General features: G+C 42.7%; 1 pseudogene; it reads left to right on the top strand.

Annotated features, from left to right (window-relative positions):
* Window positions 1-15818, top strand: part of LOC148149271 (centrosome-associated protein 350-like) — a 1440514-nt pseudogene that overhangs the window by 216359 nt on the left and 1208337 nt on the right.

Here is a 15818-nt window from a genome sequence, read left to right as displayed (position 1 = left end):
TGTTTCAAAGATTTGCTTCATTTTATATTGTGGTGCCTTCCTTAGTATTATATTAGTAAGCTTGTCTAATGCATCTGCACCTACCCTTGGTCGTTCTGCAATCCTATTAAACCCCTTCTTGAATCTCTCTTTTGCCTTCTCTCCTGCAATCAATGATATTCTAAATTTATCCTTGGTTCAGATCGTGGAGCAAACAGTTGCTACTTTATATATTTTGAACAGTATTCCTTTTTGTTTTCCATGTAGCGATCTAACGAGCTTTTTTGGGGAGGGAGGGCGTATCTAATATAATTTTTTCTCCGTTACCCTTTTACTTCTTCCAGCTTGTATTTAACGTGACGAGAGAAATTCTCACTGAGATGTTTTCTGAAGACCCCAGTGCCAGCCAAGCCCCATGGATGAAGCCAAGCCGAATTAGCTCTGCTTTCTTCAAACGAGCGAGGAATTTAAATGAAGTGAAGGTAATAATTCCATGTAATCCTTTTGTCCTACTTGTCAGTAATAATGTTGCAAATGCACTGCTAGTTGGAGCCTCGGATGCTGCCTGACCTGCTGTGCTTTTCCAGCACCGCTCTTATCTAGACTCTGGTTTCCACCATCTGCAGTCCTTGTTTTTACCTGGAGCTAAAATATGTAGATTGTGTAAGTGAGTGACTCAATTTGTAAACAGTGGCCACTATCCTGACTTGGAATTCTGCCACTGCTTCTTGCAAGTCCTTCCCTAATGAGATTGTGGGTCTTGGTTAGCACCATCGTGTCAAGATTAGAGTGGTGCTGGTGTAGCACAGCAGGTCAGGCAGCATCTAAAGAGCAGGAAAAATCAACGTTTCGGGCAAAAGCCTTTCATCCTCGGATGCTGCCTGACCTGCTGTGCAACGCCAGCACCACTCTAATCTTGACTCTGATCTCCAGCAACTGCAGTACCCACTTCCATCTACCATTTTCTCAAGGACAACTAGGAAGGGGCAATAAATGCTAGCCCACAATTATATAAACGCCCACATTCCATGAATGAACAAAAAAAAATTACTCAAAGCTCATTGAGCACCAAAGAACTCCATTTTAATTCTAAACTCCTCAATGAACATTTTTTAAATGACTCCTAGGGTCTGGGCATCGCCGGCTGGCCAGCATTTATTGACCGATCCTAGTTGATTTTGAGAACCTGGTGAGCTATCTTTTGTAACCACTGCAGTCCATGTGCTGTAGGTAGACCCACAATGCCCTAAGGGGGGAATTCCAGAGATTTGATACAGCAATCCTGAAGAACCAGTGATATTTTTCCAGATCAGGATGGTGCGTGGCTTGGAGGGGCTTTTGCAAGTGACAGTCCTGTGTATCTGCTGTTCTTGTCCTTCTAAATCTGAATGGTCATAGATTTGGGAGGATCTGGCTAAAGATCTTTGAATTTCTGCAATGTATCTTGCAGATTGTACACACTGCTGCTACTGAGTGGAGGGTGGTGGAGGGCCTGGCTGCTTGCAGATGTGGTGCCAATCAAGTGGGCTGCTTTGTCTTGAATGTGGCGAGCTTATTGTGTGTTATTGGAGCTGCACTCATCCTGGCAAGTGGGGCGTTTTCCATCAGACTTCTGACTTGGGCTTTGTACTCGGTGGATTTGCTATGGGGATTCAGGTGGTGAGTTATACACCACAGTATTCCAAGTCTCTGACCTGCCCTTGTAGCCCATAATATTTATATGGTGAGTCCAGATGAGTTTCTGGTCCATGGTAACCCCCATGATGTTCATAGTGAAGAATTCAGTGATGGTAACACCATTGAATGACAAGGGCCATTGGTTGAATATTCTGAGCGTTATAGAGTTGTACAGCTCAGAAACAGACCCTTTGGTTCAACTTGTCCATACTGACTAGTTATCCGAGATCGAATCTAGTCCCCTCGCTAGCGTTTGGCCCTTTTTCCTCTGAAAACCTTTCTGTGCATATACTCAACCAGATACCTTTTAAATATCTTAAGACAGTCGCCCCTCAGCCTCCGATGTCGCAGGGAAAATAGCCCCAACCAATTCATCCTCTTCGTATAGCAGAACCCCCCCAACCCTGGCAACATCCTTGTAAAGCTTTGCATAACCCTTGCAAGATTCACAAAATCCCTCCGAGAGCAGGGAGTCCAGAATTGCACGCGGTATTCTAAAAGAGGCCGAATCAGAGTTATGTACAGCCGCAACGTGATTTTTCAACTCCTAAACTCAATGCCCTGACCAATAAAGGCAAGCATAACAAACACTGCCTTCACTATCCTGTCTACTTGTGACTCCACTTTCAAGGAACTATGAACGTACATTCCAAGGTCTCTTTGTTCAGCAACACTCCCCAGGACGTTACCATTGAGTATATACGTCTTGCCCCGATTTGCCTTCACAAGATGCAACACTGTCCACTACACCTCTATTTTTAGTGTCATCTGCAAACTTACTAACCATACTATGTCCCATGTTCACATCCAGATCATTTATGTAACCTAAGAAAAGCAGTGAACCCAGCACCGATCCTTGTGGCACACCATTGGTACCAGGCATCCTACTGGAGATAGTCATTGACTGGCAGTTTTGGTGTAAAACTTACTTGCCTCTTGCCAGTCCAACCTGCATATTGTCCAGATCTTGTTGCCTTTGAACATAACTCCTCAGATACTGAAACTATGAATGGTACTGAATATTGTGCCACCATCAGCACTTCTGACCTTATGATGGAAGTAAGATCAGGAACTGAGGAGCCCCACTTTACTCTGATCTCCCCGATGATCCTCGAGGAACCTCATTTTACTCCAAACTGGAGAGAGAATGTAATAGCTCTGAGTGTTAGCCATGGCTCAGTGGCACTCTTCCTCAGTCAGCAGAGGGGATTAAGCAAACGCTGAAGTGAAATCCTGGATGACAGTCCTGGTGCAGTACTGAAATGTTGTTTTCAAAGTGAGGCCCTATTTTCCACCTTGGGTGAGTTTTTTAAAAGAGTTTTGGTGTGACATTGAAGAGGAGTGGGGTTCTCCCTCATGGTCCTGGTCAATCTCCTATATGAGTCAGTCTGGCTCAACGTTTACTGAGCCATTTCTCTAATTTGTGGGAACTTGCTGTGTGAAAGTTTGTTGCAGCTTTTGACGATATTTTAATAGTGAATATACTTCAAAGGTTGGGAACAACATGGTACAAGTGTGAAATGTGATGTATATTTGCAAGTTGTTTTTGGCAATTTGAGGTTAAGGTGGATGACTTGAGCATTGGTTTCAAAGTATTGTCCAGCACGCAGACCAAGTTCTTTCCTATTACAACAATGCAACTTCTATTTTACTGTGGCACTGACATTGAAATGTACACTGGATGACTTATTCCAGTAACTCAGACTTGCAACACTGCAATGTGAACTTTTTACCACGGTCTAAAGTCAACATCAAGCTGCTCATTGTCTAGCCTGACTTCCCTTTGAGCACAGTTTGTGAAGTGTTGCACTTTGCCAGAGACTGAGAATGGGCATGTGAAAATCAGCTTTTCATTCACAGAGTAAATTTGGGACTATTCATTTCCTTTGCTTTGTCTTTATAACTCGACTCGACTGTTTCTTCAGTCTGAACTGTACTATTTCCCACACCTACATTTCCAGGCGTGTTACTTGCCTCTGGTGGTGTTAGCCGGGAAACCTATCAGACACTTCCTGCCTGGAGCCATGTGAGGCAGTGGTCAGTGGCTAGGTCATATAGCTTTGATGAACTCATCTGTTAAACTGAGAACGATTTGACCTTCCTGAAATGCTGGGTTCACTGTATGAATCCACGTCAGCCCCAATATTTATTGTGAGACTTCCCATTGCGCTGATCTTGAGTTGTCTGCCTACAGTCTATGAAAGGCAGAACATTTCTGGAATTCGACGGAGCAGAGGCTTCTTAGAAGGTGCTGTTGGCAAAGTGCTGAACCACGTAATGCAGTGAATCGTTAAGTGAAATAATTAATTTTCTCAGCCGAGGTGTCAGGCAAGAGAAAGTGTCAAACCTTCTCACAATCTGGGAATGTTGCATGCTACCTTAATGTTGTTTTGTATATGCTTTCGGATCTCACTGATGTTATTCACTTCAATTGTCATTCAGTTTTCAAGCATTTAGCAGATTTTTGTTAAATAGAACATGCTTTGAGTTTCATCCAATTTTGCATCTTCATTGAGCAGTTTTAGAGATGGATAATGGATTGTGGATTGTTTTGTCTGTGTATTTAGGGTGTTTGCAACAGCTGCCATTTCTCCTGTGCTTCTATCCCCAGATCTTCATTTCTTATGAAGTTATGATGTTGTTTGGATTCAACCAAGAGCAATAGCAGAAGACAGCTTGGCAGAAGGTGAAGAAATTTGGCAGGAGAAAACGTGATTGGATGACCCATATTTTGATAAGTGCTTCAGTTTTGGAATTGTCCAGTTTTACATTGCAGCATTACGTCACGATTATGAACACTGCATCATACATCTGAATTTTCTATTATTTCAAATGACAAATGCTTTATCTGTTTTTGGCTTACCTGTCTGGTTCTCCTGCAGACATCCAGAAAATGCTTCAACTTTCTGATTGAATTGAAAACTTGGGTCCTCACTGGAGTAATTTGCTGAAAACCAAATCCTATTATTCCTTAGTTGCCAGAAAAGTTGAAAAAATATTCAGAAGTACATTGAATTCAGTGCAGTTGGTAGTGTACTTCTTTAAGTCCCAATGTTTGATTTCACTTTCTGTCCATGTTTCTTCCAGTCCTATGATGAGTTTGTAAAGAAGACCGAAGCTGAACTCAGTACAGATCTTGATGTTGCCAGCTCAAACTCAACCAAACCGCAGATTAAAACTCTGTACTCCACTGCTACTGAGAAACCGAAGATTAAACCTCCCTCTCTGCAGAGGTACTTTCAGTAATGGACATTTATTGTAACCTTACGAAGGGATGCCTCTTGTATTTCTCTTTTATGCCCTAGTGGAACCCCTTTTGTCCAAATAAGTTGGTGATGAAGTGGTTCTTTAGTTAAGGAGACCAGTACTTTTACAGAGACTTTACAGAATAGAAACGTGCCTTTTGGCACAACAGATTTGTGCAGTTATTTAGTCTCCATGCGAGTCTACTCCCACTTTGTCTCATCCCATCAGTGCATCCTTCTGTATATTTCTCCCTGAGGTACTTATCTAATTTCCTCTTTAAGAAATTTGTGCTATTCAACTTCAGCATTCCCAGTTCTAGCAAGTTTCATGTTGTCACCTTTCTCAGGGAATAATGTTTTGTTTTGAATTTGTGATTCAATTCGTTCATGTTAACTTCCTGTTCAGTCAGCCTCACAAGTGAAAACATTTCTCCCTCTATGCAGCTCAGGCACCTCCAGCGAGAACCAGAGGCCTGATGGGAAGGTAACTTGAAAATGTAATAACTTAGCTCGAGAGTTAAGTGTTCTTCAATTCTTCGGTGGCAGGTGGAGTGGGAGGAGCGACAGCGAGGACCAGAGACCTGATGGGACGATAACTTTGAAATATAAAAACTTACCTTGGCAGAGCGAACACTGAGCAGGAATGGACATGAGACTGCTGGGTAAGTGAGGCTTTTAAAGGAGCAGCAGAGGGAGAGGGCACAGCAAGGCACAGCGGACTGGTGGGTATATATTTGGGCAGCAGTTGAATCCCAAGATGCTACACGTGTAGTGTCACCCCTCCCCCCTCCCCCTCCCCCCTGCGCCCCCTCCTCTAACCAAAAAAAATGGCCTCCCGTGTGTTGCGAAGGTAAGGTGTTTCAATTAATATTTCTTGTGTTTCGTATGATTGATTAAAAGTTGGCTATTAGTTAGTTAGTTGAATAAGACCATACAGAAGTACTAGAAATTATTTAATTCATAAATTTGTATAAACAAATTACATAAGTAGAGATGGCTGGACAGGTGATGTGCTGTAGCTGTATGGTGTGGGAGCTGGCTGAACCCATTGTGAAGGGCAGTGACCATATCTGCAGCATATGTTGTTTGCTAAAAGAACTCCGGATCAGAATTAACGATCTGGAATCTGAGCTTCAAACACTGCGGCACATCCGGGAGGGGGAGAGTTACCTGCTTTGTTTCAGGAGGCAGTCACACCCGGTAGATTAAGTAATTCAAATTCAGTTAGTGATCAGGAACAACAGGGTGTGACTGTAAATGAGGCAGGAAGGGGGAATCTGAGTTCAGGAGTGGAGGAGCCTCAGCCCTTGACCTTGTCCAACAGATATGCAATTTTTGCTTCCTGTATGGGTGAGGGAAAGGGCTGTGGACAGGATAAGCCAGCTGACCACTGCAACATGGTGCAGAAGGCCATTCAAGAAGGGGAGTAAAAAGACAAGTAGTTGTTACAGGGGATTCTGTAATTAGCGGACAGATAGTATCCTTTGCAAGCCGGATTGGGAGTCCCACATGGTGTGTTGCCTGCCCGGTGCCAGGGTGCCAGACATCTCCGATTAGTTTGAACGGATATTGGAGCGGGAGGGAGAAGTTCCAGTTGTTGTGATCCATGTTGGCACTAACAACATAGACAAAGCTGGGCATGTGGGCCTGTGTGGGGAATATCAAGCAATAGGAAGGAAATTGAAGAACAGGTCCTCGAGGGTCATAATCTCTGGATTACTGCCCGAGCCACGTGCTAATTGTCATAGGGATAAGCAAGTTAGGGAAGTAAACACGTGGCTAGGAGATTGGTGTGGGAACAAGGGATTCCGTTTCATGGGACATTGGCATCAGTTTTTGGAACCTGGGCGATCTATACTGATGAGACAGTCTCCACCTGAACCGATCTGGAACCAGTGTTCTGGCGAAAAAGATAAATCGGCTGGTCACTAGGACTTTAAACTTATGAGTCTGGGGAAAGGGAAAGCAACAGGGAGTATGGAGTCAAGTGGAAAGATAAGCAGCGGGTTAGCATGTGTGCAGGGTTTAAGTTCAAGGCAGACTAGAATTGAAGCAAAAAAGAAGGATAACTTCGAACATATTAGTAGAGATGTTGGAAATCATGAGGATAAGAAAACTAGCATTAAGGCACTTTACTTGAATGCTCGTTGTATTCGTAACAAAGTAGATGAATTAACAGCACAAATCATGATGAATGATTATGATGTGGTAGGCATCACAGCGAGGTGGTTGCAGGGGGTTCAGGACTGGCAGTTAAACATCCAAGGATTTACAACTTAGAGAGAGAGAGAGAGGGCAGAGTTGCCTTTTTAGTTCAGAATAAAATTAAATCTATGGCATTGAATGACATAGGGTCAGATGATGTGGATTCTGTGTGGGTGGAGTTGAGGAACCACAAGGCAAAAAAAACCATAATGGGCGTTATGTACAGACCTCCCAGCAGTGTTCAGGACTTGGGGCACAGATGTACCAGGAAATAGGGCATGTCAGAAAGGCAAGGTCACAATGATCATGGGGAACTTCAATATGCAAAGGACTGGGTGAATAATGTTGCCAGTGGATCCAAAGAAAGGGAATTCATGGAATGCTTACAGGATGGCTTTTTGGAACGGCTTGTGATGGAGTCTACAAGAGAGCAGGCTATTTTGGACTTAGTTTTATGTCATGAGCCAGATGTTGTAAAAGATCTTAAACTAAGGGAGCACTTAGGAGGCAGCGATCATAATATAGTCAAGTTCAGTCTGCAATTTGAAAGGGAGAAGGCAAAATTGGATGTAATGGTGTCAAAGTTAAATGAAGCTAATTACAGGGGCATGAGAGAGGAACTGATGCAAATCGACTGGAAGCAGACCCTATTGGGGAAGACAGTAGAGCAACAATGGCAGGAGTTTCTGGGTGTAATTGAGGACACAGTACAAAGGTTCAGCCCAAAACAAAGGAAGATTATACGGGGGTGGGGGGAGGGGGGTGACGGGGGCATTAGACAGCCATGGCTGACAAAGGAAGTCAGGAAATATATCAAAGAGAGTGAGTAAGCCTATAAAGTGACCAAGAGAACTGGGAAATCAGAAGATTGGGAAGACTGTGAAAACAAACAAAGAGAGAAATAAAGAAGGAGAGGATCAAATAAGCTCGCCAGTAATATTAGAAATGATAGTAAAAATTTCTTTTAATACATAAGAAACAAACGAGAAGCAAAAGTAGAAATTGGGCCATTCCAAATTGATCCAGGAAGGCTTGTGATGGGAGATAAGGAAATAGCTGAAGAACTTAATCAGTCTTCACAGTGGAAGGCCTGAGTAATATCCCAACAGTGAAGGAGAGTTGGGGGCAGAGTTGAGTATGGTATCCATTACAAAAGAGAGAGTGCGAGAAAAGCTAACAGGTGTAAAAATTGATAAATCCCCTGGCCCAGATGGGCTCCATTCCAGATGTTCTGAGAGGCGTGTCTGAGGAAATAGCAGAGGCATTGGTTGTCACTGGAGTCAGGGAAAGTCCCAGATGATTGGAAAATCGCTTTTGTAACTCCCTTGTTCAAAAAAGGATCAAGACAAAAGATGGAAAATTATAGGTTGCTTTGCCTAACCTCGGTTGTCGGAAAATTCTAGAATCCATCGTTAAGGATGAGATTTGTAAGTTCTTGGAAGTGCAGGGTCTGATCAAAACAAGCCAGCATGGATTTAGTAAGGCAAGGTCATGCCTGAAAAACTTGTGGGCATTCATTGAAGAGGTAACAAGTAGGTTCGACCAGGGAAACCCAGTGGATGTGATCTATCTAGACTTCCAAAAGGCCTTTGGTAAAGTGCCTCATGGGAGGCAGCTGAGTAAGGTGAGGGCCCATGGTGTTTGAGGTGAGCTACTGGCATGGATTGAGGCTTGGCCGTCTGAAAGAAGGCAGAGAGTTGGGATAAAAGGTTCTTTTTCGGAATGGCATCTGGTGACGAGTGGAATCCCGCAGGGTTCAGTGTTGGGGTTGCAGCTGTTCACTTTATATATTAATGATCTGGATGAAGGGAACTGGGGGTTTTCTGGCAAAGTTCACCAATGATAAGAAGTTAGGTGGACAGGCAGGATGTTCTGAGGAGGTGGGGAGACTGCAGAAAGATTGAGACAGTTGAGGAGAGTGGTCCAGGAAATGGCTGATGAAATTCAACTTGAGCAAATGTGAGGCCTTGCACTTTGGAAAAAAGAATACAGGCCTGGACTATTTTCTAAACGGTGAGAAAATTCATAAAGCCAAAGTACAAAGGGATCTGGGAGTGCTAGTCCAGGATTCTCTAAAGATTGACTTGCAGATTGAGGCCGTGGTGAAGAAAGCAAATGTAATGTTGTCATTTATCTCAAGAAGGTTGGAATATTAAAGCAGTGATGTGCTACTGAGACTTTATAAAGCTCGAGATAAGCCTCACTTCGAACACTGTGACCTGTGTTGGGCCCCACACCTCAGGAAGGACATACTGGCACTGGAGTGTGTCCAGCAGCGATTCACACAGATGATCCCTGGGATAGTAGGCTGAACATAAGATGAATATCTGAGGATCCTGGGATTGTATTCATGAGAGTTTAGAAGGTTGAAGGGAGATCTACAAGAAACATAGAAGATAATGCATGGCTTAGAAAGGGTGGATGCTGGGAAGTTGTTTCCGTTAGGTAGGGAGACTAGGACCCATGGGCACAGCCTTAGAATTAGAGGGGGTCAATTTAGAACGGAAATGAGGAAACATTTCGTCAGCCAGAGAGTGGTTGACCTGTGGAATTCATTGCCACGGAGGCCGGGATGTTAAATGTCTTTAAGGCAGAGATTGATAAATTCTTGATCTCGCAAGGAATTAAGGGCTACGAGGAGAGTGCGGGTAAGTGAAGTTGAAATGCCCATCAGCCACGATTGAATGGTGGAGTGGACTCGATGGGTCGAATGGCCTTACTTCCACTCCTCTGTCTTATGGTCTTCATTTTTAAACTTCTCTATCAAATCTCATTTTCAAAGTTCTCTATCCGGTCACTAGTTTATACAGTTAATGGTCGGGCCCTGGGGAGTTTTGCTGAACAAAGAGACCTTGGGATGCAGGTGCATAGTTTCTTGAAAGAGGAGTTGCCGGTAGAAAGGGTGGTGAAGAAGGCATTTGGCATGCTTGCCATCAATGGTCAGAACATTGACTGTAGTGGTTGAGGCATTGCGTTGCAGCTGTACAGGACATTGGTGAGGCCTCGTCTGGAATACTGCATACAATTCTGATCGCCTTTCTATAGGAAGGATGTTAAACGTGAGCGAGTGCAGAAAAGATTTACAAAGATATTGCTGGGACTGACTTACAGGGAGAGGCTGAATAGGCTGAAGTATTTTTCCCCAGAGCATTGGAGGCTGAAGGGCTTTTGCAGAGGTTTGTAAAATCATGAGGGGTATGAATAGGGTGAATAGCCAAGATTTTTTTTCCCAGGGCAGGGGAGTCATAAACTAGAGGGCAAAGGTTTAAGGTGAGAAGTGAAGATTTAAAAAGGGCCTGAGAGGTAACTTTTTCAGGCAGATGGTGTTGCAAACATGGAATGAGCTGCCAGAGTGGTGGAGAGGGGTTCAATTTTAACTTTTTGAAAGCATCGGTATGGGTACATGAAAAGGAAGGGTTGAGAAGGATATGAACCAAATGCTGGCAAACTGGGACTAGATCACGTTGAGATATCTGATTTGTGCGGGTGAGTTGGGTCTGTTGTATAACTGACTCTATGACCCCTTGCCTTTTGACCCCCATGCTCAATCAATCTTTTGAGATGAAATATTTCATGGCCAGAACTATCTGGAGTTTAACATTTTTTTTAAAAAAGATGCATTTGTAATGAAGTCGATCTGTTTATTCTGTATGTGAAAAAGAAAGAGAATGAATAATTATTTTTAAAGATGAAATGATGGCTGAAGGTTGCATTTGACTTAAAACCTGTGTCCTTGCTGCTGCAGAATATTATATGCTCATATAGAATATTATCAGTTCTATTGGGTGAGTTTTTGAGATGTGCCTTAAAGCAGTCTAGTGGGTGAAAGATTTCTCCAAAGTATTGAGTATTGTTGGAATGGAGAACTGCCACATATATTGTGATCCGACCCCCATGCTGTAATTTTTCAAACAATGAAATGGACAAGATCACTGCCCGTTCATATTCAATCCCCTTTTATACATGAAATGTGACCTTTGTTTTGCTTCCCACTTCCCTATCTCTATCTTCTGAGGATCTGAAACCTGAATACAGGCTGAGGCAACTAGTTGTTGTCAGGAACAACCACTTAACCCATGCTGTTACTAACTTAAGTGGGAACAAAATGGCTTCTCATTGCAAATAATATGACAAAATGGCTTCTTGGCTGCAAATTGACAATTCTGTTAAAAGCTGCATAAAATAGCTTTTAACGCTGTTCGAGCTGCATAATTGACTAATCACAGTCTGCCTCAACTGAGATTAGCAGACAATGCTTCCTTTACAGCATAGAAATAACTGGACTAGGTGAGACATTACTGGCCACCCTAACTGACCTTCAAGTGCAGATGGCAAGACTCGGTTAGTGAGATAAGAGTGGCTTAAGTGTTGGAAAACAAAGTTGGTTCCCAGGAAATATCATGGGACCGAGTAGCTGTCAGTTAAGATTGTTTCATAAGTTAGTTGGTAATTGTCTGAATGTACTATACGATAATGGCCTGTACCTTTCTTTAAGAGAAGTATAAAAATGTCTGTTTTAAGGGGTGTAGGTTTGCTCGCTGAGCTGTAGGTTTGATATCCAGACGTTTCATTACCTGGCTTGGTAACATCATCAGTGGCGACCTCCAAGTGAAGCAAAGCTGTTGTCCCCTGCTTTGTATTTATATCTTTCTCCTGGATGGGGTTCCTGGGGTTTGTGGTGATGTCATTTCTTGTTCGTTTTCTGAGGGGTTGATGGATGGCATCTAGATCTATGTGTTTGTTTATGGCGTTGTGGTTGAAGTGCCAGGCCTCTAGGAATTCTCTGGCATGTCTTTGCTTAGCCTGTCCCAGGATAGATGTGTTGTCCCAGTCGAAATGGTGTTTTTTTTTTCAACCGTGTGTAGGGCTACGAGGGAGAGAGGGTCTTGTCTTTTTGTGGCTAGCTAGTGTTCGTGTATCCTGGTGGCTAACTTTCTTCCTGTTTGTCCTACATAGTGTTTGTGGCAGTCCTTGCATGGAATTTTGTAGATGACGTTGGTTTTGTCCATGGGTTGTACTGGGTCTTTTAAGTTTGTTAGTTTTTGTTGAGAATGTTGGTGGGTTTGTGTGCTACGAGGATTCCGAGGGGTCTTAGTAGTCTGGCTGTCATTTCTGAACATTCTTTGATGTATGGTAAGGTGGTTAGGGTTTCTGGCTATGTTTGGTCTGCTTGTCTTGAGGAATCTGCGCACTGTATTTTTTGAGTATCCGTTCTTCTTGAATACGTTGTATAGGTGGTTCTCCTCTGTTTTCTGAAGTTCATCTGTGCTGCAGGAATTGTTGGAATAGTGTTCTGATAGAGCTTTGTTTGGAGGTTGCCACTGATGATGTTACCTAGCCAGGTAATGAAACGTCTGGATATCAAACCTACAGCTCAGCGAGCAAACCTACACCCTAAACCTCAACCTGAGCTACAAACTTTGCAAATGTCTGTTTTAAGCAATATGTGCAGCTCCTCTGAGGAACATGGAAGTGTCTCACCTCTGTGTTTGTGGACGATCTGTGCCTGGCTGTATGAAAAATAAAGAATGAAATGTTAAAGAACCAGACCAATTGTGAGTGCTTTTTCACCGATCACGGAATAGAGACCCCCCCCCCCCCCCCCAACTCCACCGGGGGTCCAGATCTTCACGACCAGTATTGTCTGAAGAATGTCTTGCTCCAGCTTGGCAAACCAGTTGCATATATGTTGAGTACTGTTCTGTGGTCACCTTCAGTGTCAGGCGAACCTGCATGCCATGTTGTCAATTGCTGGTCTCACCTTGGAATGTCGGAGTGAGTGCCATGCATGCAACTTGATGCTGACTCCTTTCTTTTTATACCGTCTGTACCAAACCCAGTGCCATTTTCAATCACCTTCCATCAGTTTGTGCTAAGACGCTACAGTTATATTCTCCTTCAGATGTTGGTGACAGTGATTCATTTAAAATTTATAAGCTCCTAGTTTGGGCAGTATGAACCATGTAATTCCTTGACATTAATGCACTAATATGTGGAAAATGCATTAATGCATGTGACATTAATGCATTAATGCATGTATATGTGGAAAATAAAAATTGCTATGCTTTTATAAACGACGTATGGTAGCTTTTATTTACCACTTTTGCATTTAACTGTTGTATCACCAGATCAGTACAGTAACGTGCTTTCTTTTCAATTCTATCATGAATTGGAGTGAGAATTATTTTGCTTTTCTCGAAGACTTTTTTGACAGCTGGCTGTCTTTTCATTATTGTAACTCCTATAAGACAGATGTACAGAAAGCTGGTTTTGTAATTTAAAGTATGACTCATAACTGGAGGTGAGTCGTATTGCGTGCAATTCTGGTCTCCTTCCTATCGGAAAGATGTTGTGAAACTTGAAAGGGTTTAGAAAAGATTTACAAGGATGTTGCCAGGGTTGGAGGATTTGAGCGACAGAGAGGGGTTAAACAGGATAAACAGGTTAGGGCTGTTTTCCCTGGAGTGTCGAAGACTGAGGCGTGACCTTCTAGAGGTTTACAAAATCATAAGGGGTAAAGTCTTTTCTGTGGGGTGGAGGAGTCCAGAACTAGAGGGCATGGGTTTAGGGTGAGAAGGGAAAGATATAAAAGAGACCTAAAGGGGAACGTTTTCACACAGAGGGTGGTACGTATATGGAATAAGCTGCCAGAGGAAGTGGTGGAGGCTGGTACAATTGCAACATTTAAAAGGCATCTGGATGGGTATATGAATAGGAGGGATATGGGCCAGGTATTGGCAGGTGGGACTAGTTTGGGTTGGGATATCTGATCGGCATGGACGAATTGGACTAGAGGGTCTGTTTCTGTGCTGTACATCCCCATGTCTCTAAATGCAATTTATGACGATCTAGTGGAAATAAAATCGTGCAACAATTTTGTGATTCTGCCTGGGGTTATCACTGTTCAGTTTCCAGTTTTGCCTATTGCAGACTGTACTGAAGGTTAGACAGAAATGGGGAATGTTGCTCATTGAAAGTGATTAAGTTAGACGGCTGCAAAGATAAGTCTGGACAGTGGGTCTATCTAGGTAGCTCTTCGGGGGGATGTGACTGCAGTGTTTTTATGGTTTTGGTCTCTGACCAGTGCCTGCGCAGTCGCCTTTGCACTCGTTTTTTTACGTATTTTAGCGAATGCAAAGTTAGGTCGAACCTCCTCGTGGTTCCCCCTGGTAACGACCTATTTGAGGAAGCTCTTGACGGAGGACGATTTTAAATTGTCCCGTAGTATTTTAGTCTGGTTTTAAGTGTTTTTACCATCGATTTTATCTTTGGTTTTAACTTGCTTTTCCAGTGCTGATTGCTGCGGGCGGTTTTAATGGTTTTATCCGTCGTCTGAGCATTACTCAGATTAGGCCGGCTAATACGACCTTGAGAAAGATATGAGACAGCTGGTGACCTTTCGGTCTTTTTTTTAAAAATAAACCCGATTTGGTTGAGGCGATTATGGCCAAGACTGAAATTTCCGGTTGGGTGGGAAACCGGGAGAATAACCGCCCCGCATGGTTGTTATTGGCGGCGCCATGCGCTAAATGTGCTAGCCAAATCCGGACTAGACGGTCTGTCTCAATTCAGACAGAAGAGACCATTGTCATTACTCCGGTTAGGCTTTCCTTGGGCAGGCACAAGGAAGCAGTTAAAAGTACTCCGAGTAATGTTGACAAAAATCGAATTATAGGTTTGGTAGAGGAGGCCCCCCTGCAACCTAGTCCAATTAACAAAAGGACATATTTTAATTCGAATTTTAAAGGACCAATTGATTTTAGTCATGACGGAGAATTGGAGCGCAGCGAGGAGAGGAATGAAAGCCTTATTATTCACCCAATAAATAGGGAAATTCAAACAATAGAAGCCGTAATTAATTACCCAATAGATAATTTTAATTGTAACTACTGCAATAATATTTATAATACAACTGGGCAACTAAGAAAGCACCTAAAAGTATGTAAAGGGATAAAATCGGTTTGTGTTAAGTGTAGTAAATGTGGCTGGGAAGGAAGCTACCATTCGGTAGCTTGCCATTACCCTAAATGTAATAATAATAAGGACAATAATTTGGAGAATACTGAAGGGGTAGAAGAGGATAATTTAATTCAATTGAACTTTGCCCATCTAAATTTAAAACGGCTAGGGGGTTAGGACAGCATGAGAGGCATGCTCATCCCAGGTTAAGGAATGAGAAACGGAAAATAGGAATAAAGGGAGACCAGGAAAAGAGGAAAGTTAACGATAAAGGTAGGAAAGGGGTATGGTCTGCAGAGGAATTGGAAATTTACAACTTCTTGAAATAGAATTGCAGGGATGTAAAAATATTAATAAACTCCTAGCGGAGAGAATAGTGACTAAAACGGCGAAACAAATTTCGGATAAGAGACGGTTATTGAAAAATAAAAACAAGGATAAAAATTATCCGAAACAAATTTCGGATAAGAGACGGTTATTGAAAAATAAAACCAAGGATAAAAATTTAGGTGAGGTAATAGGTTTGGAGGAAGAAAGAGTCCTTAATGCCACATGTGAGGAGGAGGATAGAGAAGAGGAGGAATCAATTATAGAAAGAATAGCTGAGGTAGGAAGTAGTGATAGAATAGAAGGAGGGGAATATGAGGATAAATCCTTGGAGGATCTAATCAAGAGAATAGAGGGCGGAATAGTGAAGACAAAGGGTGGTATTAAGGATTATGATAATATAATGGATAGAGTAATGGAAAGAAT

Source organism: Chiloscyllium plagiosum, unplaced genomic scaffold (genome assembly GCF_037043375.1).
Source record: "Chiloscyllium plagiosum isolate Xiang-an unplaced genomic scaffold, Cpla_swu_hap1 HiC_scaffold_9, whole genome shotgun sequence".
In the NCBI taxonomy this organism is placed as follows: domain Eukaryota; kingdom Metazoa; phylum Chordata; class Chondrichthyes; order Orectolobiformes; family Hemiscylliidae; genus Chiloscyllium; species Chiloscyllium plagiosum.
Note: the sequence above shows the minus strand (reverse complement) of the source record. Positions and strands in the feature narration are given on the sequence as shown.